The sequence below is a fragment of the Lampris incognitus genome, chromosome 2, assembly GCF_029633865.1.
Source record: "Lampris incognitus isolate fLamInc1 chromosome 2, fLamInc1.hap2, whole genome shotgun sequence".
NCBI classification, from domain to species: domain Eukaryota; kingdom Metazoa; phylum Chordata; class Actinopteri; order Lampriformes; family Lampridae; genus Lampris; species Lampris incognitus.
This window is the reverse complement of record NC_079212.1, coordinates 123,068,569-123,079,391: the sequence shown is the minus strand read 5'-3', so window position 1 is coordinate 123,079,391 and position 10,823 is coordinate 123,068,569.

Below are 10,823 nucleotides of genomic sequence, written 5' to 3'. Positions count from 1 at the left end.
TGCTCATGTCCGACTGGTGCGCACCAGCCAGTGTAGCGTGCTGGGAGAGTCTCACCTTACACCACGTGGCAACTGGGAGGTTTTTTAGGAGATATATATATAGATATATATATATATACATATACATATATATATATATATATATACACATATATAAAGGGCTGCAGTGGGCGGATAGAATTACTGGAGTGCGGGAAAAGTACTTCTTCAACCGGAGCACGCACCTGAAAAACAAGGGATGCACTTATTAAAAATCCGAGCTGTTACTCCGCTCGGGCCAGTACAACATCAGCGAAACTAACTAGTCTGGACACATACAACAATGGTTGAGGACGGACAGCCTTTGGGCTCTTTGGGTGGTAGGCTACAGCACGGCTTTGGTGAACCAGAGATTTTTGCCGTTCAGTGATACAGATATGGGTCTATACGCTACTTTATTTTCATTTGCTTGACGCAACTCGCCCCCCCCCCTCCAAATTATTGTTATTATTATTATTATTAGGCTATCAAGCGCAGAATTTTGCGCTCGGATGCTTCAATCAAATCTCAGTTAATCACCATGACGGGCTATCTATACAAGTTGAGTGCAACATGCATGTAACCATGCACCCCCCCTCCATATCTATAAATATTCTGCCATTAGCAGAGGTGCTGTACACTACATCCTCTGGAGCCGGTTCTGTCCGTCCTCGCATGTTACGACATCCGCAGAGGACATGCCGTGTTGTAACGCCGGCGCCCACTCGGCTTTCCTCTGAAACAATCCTCTGTTTAGTAGTCAGGACCCGACACCGCCGAACCCAACATGGCAAAGGCGTAAATTAGCGCTCCCCTGGTCATGGCTGAATAGGATAGAGCCCTACTTTTTTTTTCTACCGCTCATTCATGAAAACAAGGCGAGTTTTTTTCCCCACCACGAGGCTCTCTCTCTCTCTCTCTCTCTCTCTCTCTCTCTCTCTCTCTCTCTCTCTCTCTCTCTCTCTCTCTCTCTCTCTCTCTCTCTCTCTCTCTCTCGCTCTCTCTCTCTCTCTCTCTCTCTATGTATATATATATATATATATATATATATATATATATATATATATATATATATATATATATATATATATATATATATATATATATATATATATATATATATCATTGCCGCCACCATATACATTGTAACCGTTTAGGTCGCATGCAAACGAGCAATCTGCGGCAGCTTTTGGGGAAACGTTATTATGCCTGGATGGAGAGAATCCAAACCCTGGCTTTGCTTATTGAACCCCCCCCCCCCCCGAGTGACACATTCCGTTAGATAAGGTGCAAACTAGTATACAGAGCCTCGGCTATGGGGTCGAAGATTGGTCCGTTATGAAATATGACAATACAGCTCACAAAACTCATCCGCTTTTCGCAAAAGAGAGAGAGGGGGGGGGGGATAAATGTGGTAGATGCGAAACAAAAGCTGAAGGTATTTACCTTGGAAGAGGTCCGCCGAGGTGAACGGAGTGCATACGGGGGGGGAAACGCAATATCAGACGGCTCCGTACGGCTGGATGGTATCGTTCACCATCTGGCAATGTGCGCTGGATGAGGTGTGGATGCCGGTGTGCACGCCTTATGTACGGTCACGGCCCGCAACCGCGTTAATCGTTAACCTGCGGTTAAGGCTGTCGGTCCCGAACCGTCACATTGTTCCATTTAGTACCTCGCCGGTTGCTGTATGCGCGTCTATAATACAGCTAGTAAGCGGGCAGGAAGTCACAAGGCGGTTCCTCTACACATGGCTGACGTTGGAGAGCCCCCTTGAGCGCAAGCAGGTCTCCTCCCTCTGCACTACTCACACTGTGTGTGTGTGTGTGTGTGTGTGTGTGTGTGTGTGTGTGTGTGTGTGTGTGTGTGTGTGTGTGTGTGTGTGTGTGTGTGTGTGTGTGTACACGTACATTTGTGTCCACGAAGTGCCAGTCTCCACAGTCTCCACTAATTTACTAAAGTGTAAAAAGGTGAGTTTTAATTTAACAGTAGATCCCAGGAAAGAATGACCGGACGTGCCTCATAACTAAAGGGGTGGTTCTGGTCACTTATCCACCACTGCTCTCAACAGCAATCTTATGCAACCCAAGATGAGCAGTAATTATATCGTATTAGCACGTAAGACAGAGACAGAGAGAGAGAGAGGTTGGTGTTGGTATGTATGTATGTACATGGAGGCCTCTATCAGCATACTCCACCTGTTCCTGGTTGCTCTACTCTAATGATGTCCCCATAGAACAACCTTGTTGTGTTGTCCTTGGGGACAGCACAACAAGGTTGTGTTGTGCCTTGTTGTGCTGTTTGGTCGTTACAAGCAGTTTAGCTCAGCCGGCCCAGTGCAGCATCCCTGAGAACAGACTGAGGTGTGCCACATCCCCAGGCATGTGCTGGCTCTGGTTGGCGAGCGATGTGGTGAGTTGTCTGAGGCTGTACACAATAGGACATCCGGTAATGGCAGGGATAAGGATCGGACCGGCACTGTCTCAGGCACAATCTGTCGTGCCATCTCAGTCTGTGGTTTGTGGGTGTAGATGTCTGATACATGTGTGTAGTCAAGTCAAGTCAAGTCAATTTTATTTGTATAGCCCGATATCAAAATTTACATATTTGCCTCAGTTGGGCTGTACAGCAATACGAACTCCTACCCTTAGACCCTCGCATCGGATAAGGTACAGCTCCCTGAAAAAGAAAAAAAAACCTAACAGGGAGAAAAAATAGGGAGAAACCTCAGGGAGAGCAACAGAGGAGGGATCTCTCTCCCAAGACGGACAGACGTGCAATGGATGTTGTGTTTATACAATTTACAGAATACAACATTGAACGAGGATAACAGGATTATAATGGATTGTACACTCACATCTGTGGGTTGATAGTGACAGAAGGTTTATATTGTATATATTGTTTATATTGTCTTCAGTAGTTTTACAAACAGAATAGCAGTAACAGAGCATAAAAGCAGTTCCAGGGAATTCAAGAGGAGGTCCATTCTGCCCCACTATTGATTGAGGTACTGTAAGTTTTTCTCTGTGTGTGTGTGTGTGTGTGTGTGTGTGTGTGTGTGTGTGTGTGTGTGTGTGTGTGTGTGTGTGTGCGTCTATACCTGTGCGTCTATACCTGTGTGTGTGTGTGCGCGCGCGCGCGTGTGTGTGTGTGTTTTGTTAGTGTACCTGTCTGTGTTCCATTTTGTCTGCATACTTGAGTGCAGGCCAGGAAATCATAATCAACAACAAAAACTGAAGTAGTTTTGCAAAAATTCTAATCGTTTTACTGTGCATCAAAAATCATGTCTTGGGTAAATCTTACCTGTTAATAAATAACTTTTACCAGAACAGGGGGGGGTTAACAAAATTTCTCTTGGGGACCCTCTAGAATTCCCCTTACCCTTAGCGTTCCCAGAACTTCCCCTTTATAACTTCCCCTTTAAGAGACGGTGTTAAGAAGAGAAATTTACCGTGACTGTTACATATTGAAAATTTTTCTTACTATTTCATATTTCGAGAAAGCCCGTTTGATCAAGCCATTGGTTCAGGGGATAGCAGGAAATAAACTGTATGCAGGAGTGCAAAGCATGCTCTGTGTCCAAATGACAGATGATGCTACGGTTATACGAGGACATGACCTCACTGGCTTTGCTCCTGGACATAACTACATTAACTCACTCACTCATTCTCGCCCACGCACACAGACGATATAAATATCAAACCACATGCACATTTTTCAGTGTAACTTGATGCAATGCTGTCATTCATTTATTCCGCAGGATATCCTTTTTGCAGTAAAATCTCGTTTTACTGAAAATTAGTTAAACCTTACATGAACAGACATTGAGTCATAGTCTACATGTGTATGGGATTCTTTTCTCAATGGTAATGCTGAAGAAATAACCGAATAAGACCTTGTTAAGATGTTAACTGGGTTTGAAAAATTTAAACCCCATATCTTTAAAAAAGCAGATATTTTACTGCGCTCCCTATATCATATTGTATGTGTGTGTGTGTGTGTGTGTGTGTGTGTGTGTGTGATGGAAGGAGGGGAAAACACATAAGAAGTTCAACTCAGGCCCTAAAACATTTGCCGGCTCACTTTATTGCCAATAAGCATTGATACATCTTCAGTATGTGTTGTGATATCTCCTGAAGCTGTCAACCGCACACCTGTGGTGAAGTAACACAATTTTGATGGTTTACAAACCTGACAACATTCCACACTGACATATTTCAGCTGTTCTTCAAAGAACACGTGGTTAATGGAAGATAGGAAGGAGATTAGAAAGGGTTCATTTCTATTCCCCCTGTAATCTCCATGTTTATCTGGCATTAAATTACGTAGTTAGGCCTAAACGAACTGTAAGATATTTATTGCTGTTTCAATGAAATATTTAATCCAAACTGAATATTCATGAAAGTCATTTCGTGTCTAGGTTGGCCATGCCCGCCCCTTGCTGCACAGCTGGGTGCTCCACAACAGGATAGGTTAGTGGTGCTGTTTATAGAGAGCCAGTGCATTGCATTCCACTGTTCTCCCCAATGCTTGTCATGTATCCAGATGGTAGGAAAGCTTGGTGCTACTGCATATCCGCTCTAGTCCTATAGGAATGCACCCATGAAAAATGGAAACTCACGGGGTATTGTTAAGAGGATTCATGGATTCAAAGGATCCACTTGTGGATTCAGTACTCATACCACACAGTAATTTCATACAGGAGATGTGAGTCTTTTCATTTTAATTATTAGCAGTCCTCACAAAACAGTCTAAGTATCAGTTTTAACAAGATAGGCTATAATAGTTGAGTCATGTCGACTTTATTGATCACATCCATCCATCCATCCATCCATCCATTCATCCATCCATTATCCAAGCCGTTTATCCCAATTGGGGTTGTGGGATGCTGGAGCCTATCCAAGCAGTCATTGGGCTTTATTGATAACATAGTGTTTTGAAATACATAATCAATTTGTGGCCAAGTGCTTTACAAAACAGAGGTGTTACAAAACAGGGAAGGAGACGTGGCAAATTAACCTTCATCAACATCATCTGTAAAACTAAAACCTGTGGGTAATAACAGCATGATTGAAAACAGAATAAAAACAACAGACCATGAAATCAAATCTCAACAATATTGAATGGCAAATTAGTGAAATTAATAATAATAATAATAATAATACATTTTATTTGTGGGCACTTTTCAGAGCACTCAAGAACACCTTACAGAAGACAGTAAAAAACAGGCAGGACTGTATCAGACAGCATAAAATCGAATCAAAGCAGGGTAGACAATAAAAAGTTAATACAACAGATGAGTATAAAATCATCATCTGCACAAAACTCAATGAAGCGTGTATCAGACTGAATATGCCAGTTTGAAAAGGTGCGTTTTGAGATGGGATTTGAAGGTTGAAAGAGAGTCAATGTTGCACATTTCTTGTGGGAGAGTGTTCCATAGGTAGGGGGCAAAATGACTGAAGGCTCTAGTCCCCATGGTGTAGTGATTTGGAGAACAGAAGAGGATCTGAGAGTGCGGGAGGGCGTGTGGATATGAAGGCGTTCAGAAAGATATGAAGGAGCTATGTTATTAAGGGCCTTAAAGGTGAGGAGCATGACCTTGAAGTGAATATGGTATTTAACAGAGAGCCAATGGAGTTGCTGAAGAACAGGAGTGATATGATCCATGGAAGGAGTTCTGGTAATGATACATACGAGCAGCTGAATTCTGACCCAATTGAAGTTTATGAAGACACCTGAGGGAAAGACCAAAGAGGATATAATTACATAGTCAAACTATAAACATTTCAACAGATTTCATTTCAAAATCTGATGCTTTGGGTAAGGTGATCCCTTATTTTGTAAAAACCTATCTAAAAATTCTAATCAAGGCCTTGAAAGCACCAGTACCCAATAAAGAGAAGAGCAGATCAAAGGTACCAAGCAGTATTAAGCTCAATATCCTCTATCCGGGAACAAGACCATGCGAAGTTGAAGACGAACAGAAGTTTTTCAAAATATTAGAGTTCTATAGCTAACAGGAAGCCAGTGTACAAACACAAGGGCTAATATTGGTCGCTAAATTTGGATATAGACAAGAGTCTGGCCACATTATTCTGGACAAGCTGGATATATATGTATGCTCTATGTCAAGTAGAGGCATACATATGGAGAACATTATAGGACCTAGAATAGAGCCCTGGGAAACTCCATGGGAATTTGATGCAGGTCATGAGGCGAAATTTCCAATAAAGGCTGAGAAAATTCTATTGAGGTTCATATTCTGGTGTTCAATTTCTAATAAGATGGTAGAAGTGGAAGCAGTGCAGAGCTCTGTTTTTTAAATGATTTAATTGCTGATGGTTAATCTGGAAAGTGTGGTCAATTGTATTGAAAGTCACTTTGAAAAAAACATAATGATAAACTAGCCTCCTACATCTGCTGCTGGTAGGCTGAGACATTTTAGTCAGAACAACAGGACAGCTGCCTTTAACCAGAACACTGGAACAGCTGCTAACTGGAGGGGTGCACTAAGTCGGGTGCAGATCTCTGCCAGGCATATGTATCTTCCCTTCTCTGGTGCTGGAAATTGGCAACAAATCACCTTTTTTTTTACTTCCGGAAGAAGGAAAATACACGTACACGCAGACAAAAAATAAAAAAAATTAAAAAACGGTGTTTTTCCTGCCGTTATAAGGCTTTTACACAGTACCCAAATCGATTGAATGGGAAATATGGGAAAAAAGTTGTTAATATGCAGCGCTCAAGCTAAAAAAATCTACCCAATAAAAACATTTTGTCTGCCAGTCTGTGGATGCACAGCCTCCTTGGTGGACCCTCGTATGAATGCGACCAAGTCTGACATGAAAGGAGAGATCAGGCTATCATAATTTCAAAGCCATTATTAAAATACTTTAAATGTGTTTAACTGTTACTGTTTTCATGATATAAAATGAATGAAGGCGAATGGCTGCTCTGCTGCTTGACTTTCATTCATAAAAAATGGTAAGAAAACATAGCTCAGCCATGGGAAATTTTTTATTGAAGCTATTGACATGATAGCCAGCTGTGACTGTAATTAACCCTACTCTTGAAATTGTATTTTTATAGTGGAGTTTTAACATTGGAGACTATGGTACTTTCTCATGGCGGCAGGCTGAATAAGGCAAATTATTTTTGGTTCATCCAGTGTTCCTCCGATTCTCGTGTGCTGAGATCAGAAGTGAATTATTTATTATTTATTATTTCATCTGGACAGCGTTTCATGACTCATCTTAGAGACTTCGTCAGTCTCAGCTGACTGCAGGTATCCCCAACCCTATAAACAGCACAGATGCATAACGACCGAAACCAGCGATGGGTTTCATATGTAAATTGCCATGATCATTAATAAGAGTTACTGTTCTACCTTCCTGGCAGTTGGTTTAATGTAACCTTCTGGTTAAAAGTGATATTGCAGTAGTATGAACAGGAAACCGGAAGTAAGACCGCATTTTCAGTTGCAAGGAAGATCGCAGCCGATCGACGTGGTGTTTCATCATCTGTGGTAATCCTTTGATTTGGCCCATCGTAAGCATTGCTTGTAAGTAACGATTTATTGTTTGCAAGGTTATCTTTCAGTATTGAAGAATATTTGTCATTGATGGGATATTTTTATGTTTGTATTAGATTAATGCTGTATACTGGCTGATAGGTGCTCATACTATATGACATGTTTAGTACATCATGCCTCAGTAGCATATAGTTTAAATTGAATCAATTTTGAGTACAATTTGTGTAATTCTGGCTTCATATGTAGTGCTTTAGCAAACATCTGTCTATGCATTTACTATTTTTTTATAAGTAACTTGGTGTATATTTCTGTTGTTTCAGTTTACTCATTTGCTATATCAACATGCGCAACAAGAGCCTGCATTAAATCTGGAGCTAGAAAGCTTAGTCTTGACTCTCGTGTTGCTTATTGAGAGAGTTTGGCTGGCTGTCTAATTTTGGTTAGAAAACACCATTAGGACAGTACAGCTACAATGGCCATCTGTCCCTCACCTTATCCACAAAATCAAATGTTCAGAATGTGATGTTCAGTACTGCTAACCAAGTCAAGTCAATTTTATTTGTATAGCTCAGTATCACAAATTACAAATTAAATTAACCAGCGGGTTAAGAACATATTTCATAAACTTAGAGATGTTATAGGTCACTGAGTTAAGTATATTAACAATAGATGCATATATGCATCTATTGTTAATATGATATGCATGTGACATCACTGACGTCAAACTTAATCTCAAATCGAGGCCGCCACCATGTTGGTGTTCCACATATCATAGCTTACAGCATAATATTGATTATTCTGCTAGATGCTGCATAGATTGAATTGCAATAAATGGATTTAAAGAACGTATTTCTTAAACAACTTGCCAGAGGATGGATGAAGAGGAAAAGAAAAAGGATCTTCCTCTTTCCAAATATGCAAAGTCACTACAAGACCTTGTTCACCAGCGATACAAGAACAAACTCTCAATTGTTGGAATCGATCCTTTCTTAAGAAGTCAGAGGAACTTTGGTTTTGTGACTTTTTTGGTTCTAGAAACCAGTTTTTATACCTGGAATCAGTTCAAGGCCTTCCGTAGCCTTCAAGCTTATCACATTACATTACATTACATTACATTACAGTCATTTAGCCGACGTTTTTATCCAAAGCGATTTACAATAAGTGCATATCAGGAGAACTACTAGTCATCAGAGGTCATAAGTGCATCTAAACAAGCATCTAAGAGCAAAACCAGTGCTAAAGTAAAAGCGTAAAAAAGTGATTTTTTAATGAGAGAATACAATAAGTGCTAAGAACAAGTAACAAGGTGGTAGTTCCTGAAGAGGTGAGTTTTCAACCTGCGCCGAAAGATGGGCAGTGACTCCACTGTCTTGACATCAGTGGGGAGTTCATTCCACCACTGTGGGGCCAGGACAGAAAAGAGCCGTGACTGGGTTGATCGGCAGCAGGGGCCTCCCCGTCCCGAGGCAGCAGAGCGAAGTGGTGTAGGGCTTGACCATGGCCTGGAGATAGGAAGGAGCTGTTCCTTTCACTGCCCTGTATGCTAGCACCAGAGTCTTAAACTGGATGCGAGCAGCTACTGGAAGCCAGTGTAGGGACATGAGAAGGGGAGTTGTGTGGGAGAACTTAGGGCAGTTTAACACCAGACGAGCTGCAGCTTTCTGAACAAGCTCCAGAGGTCTGATGGCCGACGCCGGGGCACCAGCAAGGAGGGAGCTGTCGTAGTCCAGCCGGGAGATGACCAGAGCCTGGATGATCACCTGTGCCATCTCGTCGGTGAGGAATGGGCGAATTCTCCTGATGTTATAGAGGAGAAATCTGCAGGAGCGAGCAACCGATGCAACGTTTGCAGCAAACGGCAGTTGGTCGTCCAGAATCACACCCAGATTCCTCGCAGTCCGAGTTGGCGTCACCATGGTGTTGACAATGGTGATGGCCAGGTCTCGGTGCGGGCAACCTTTCCCAAGGAGGAACATCAGCTCTGTCTTGCCCAAATTGAGCTTCAGGTGGTGTGTCGCCATCCACTCCGAGATGTCAGTCAAGCACGCAGCAATGCATGTCTCTACTTGTGTGTCAGAGGGCGGAAAGGACAAGATCAGCTGGATGTCATTGGCATAACAATGATAAGAGAAGTCATGCGAGCGAATAACAGAACCCAGGGATGTCGTGTACAGGGAGAACAGGAGAGGACCCAGAACCGAACCCTGTGGAACGCCTGTAGTCAGTCTGTGAGGCTCCGACACAGATCCCCTCCATGTCACCTGATAGGAGCGACCTGTCAGGTAGGATACAAACATTGAGAGTGCAGAGCCTGTGACACCCAGCCCCTCGAGGGTAGAGAGCAGGATCTGGTGGTTCACTGTGTCGAACTCAGCTGACAGGTCCAGGAGTATCAGGACAGAGGAGAGAGAGTTTGCTCTCGCAGAGTGCAGCGATATAACCAAATGGTGTCTGGCTTTGTCAGCAGTGTGATGGGGGAGCTAGTCGGGGGTCACTCTGTTGTTTTGGGAAAGGTCCGTCATTCGCAAAAAGTAAATTATCCTCATATTGCTGTTCGGGTGATTGCAACAACTGATGGAACAGTACTTAGTGCACATTTTAGATGTATGGCTGGTGTTGGCAAATATTGCTCCCATGTGGCGAGTATCCTATTTTATGTCGAAACAGGATAAGGGAAAGTTGGCCTGTACACAAACTAAATGTTCATGGATTTTGCCTCCCAACATTAAGAATGTGTCATATGCAGAGGTTAGAGGAATTAATTTTCGATCAGCCAGCACATTGAAAGATAATCAAACAGTTAAATTTACACCAGGCTTAAAGGAACATCAAGGTTTTACTGAATCAGAAAAGAGTAAAGACTCTCACTGTTCCAAATGCCACTGAGATAAATTATTTATTTGAGAAACTTATTATGTGCAAACATATTATTATTTTATAAGGGGTGTACAACACTCAAAATAACTGGGTTACATTGAGTGTTGTACACCCCTTCTCTGAGTCCTTTGTTCCAAAAAACTAGGCATATACAAACAATTCCTGACTAACTTGACAGACAGTACCTTGACATGGATTATCATAGTTTAATGGAAGCATGCACAACTGTTAGTATCAACTTGACAGCATCTGATATCAAGTTAATTGAAGAGGAAACAAAGGAGCAAGCAATCAGATCTTTATTTTACAAGCATAGGGCTGGGAGGATTGGTGCCTCTGTTAGTAAGCAGGCCAGCCATACAAACCCAGCACAACGTTCTCAGTCTCTGATGAA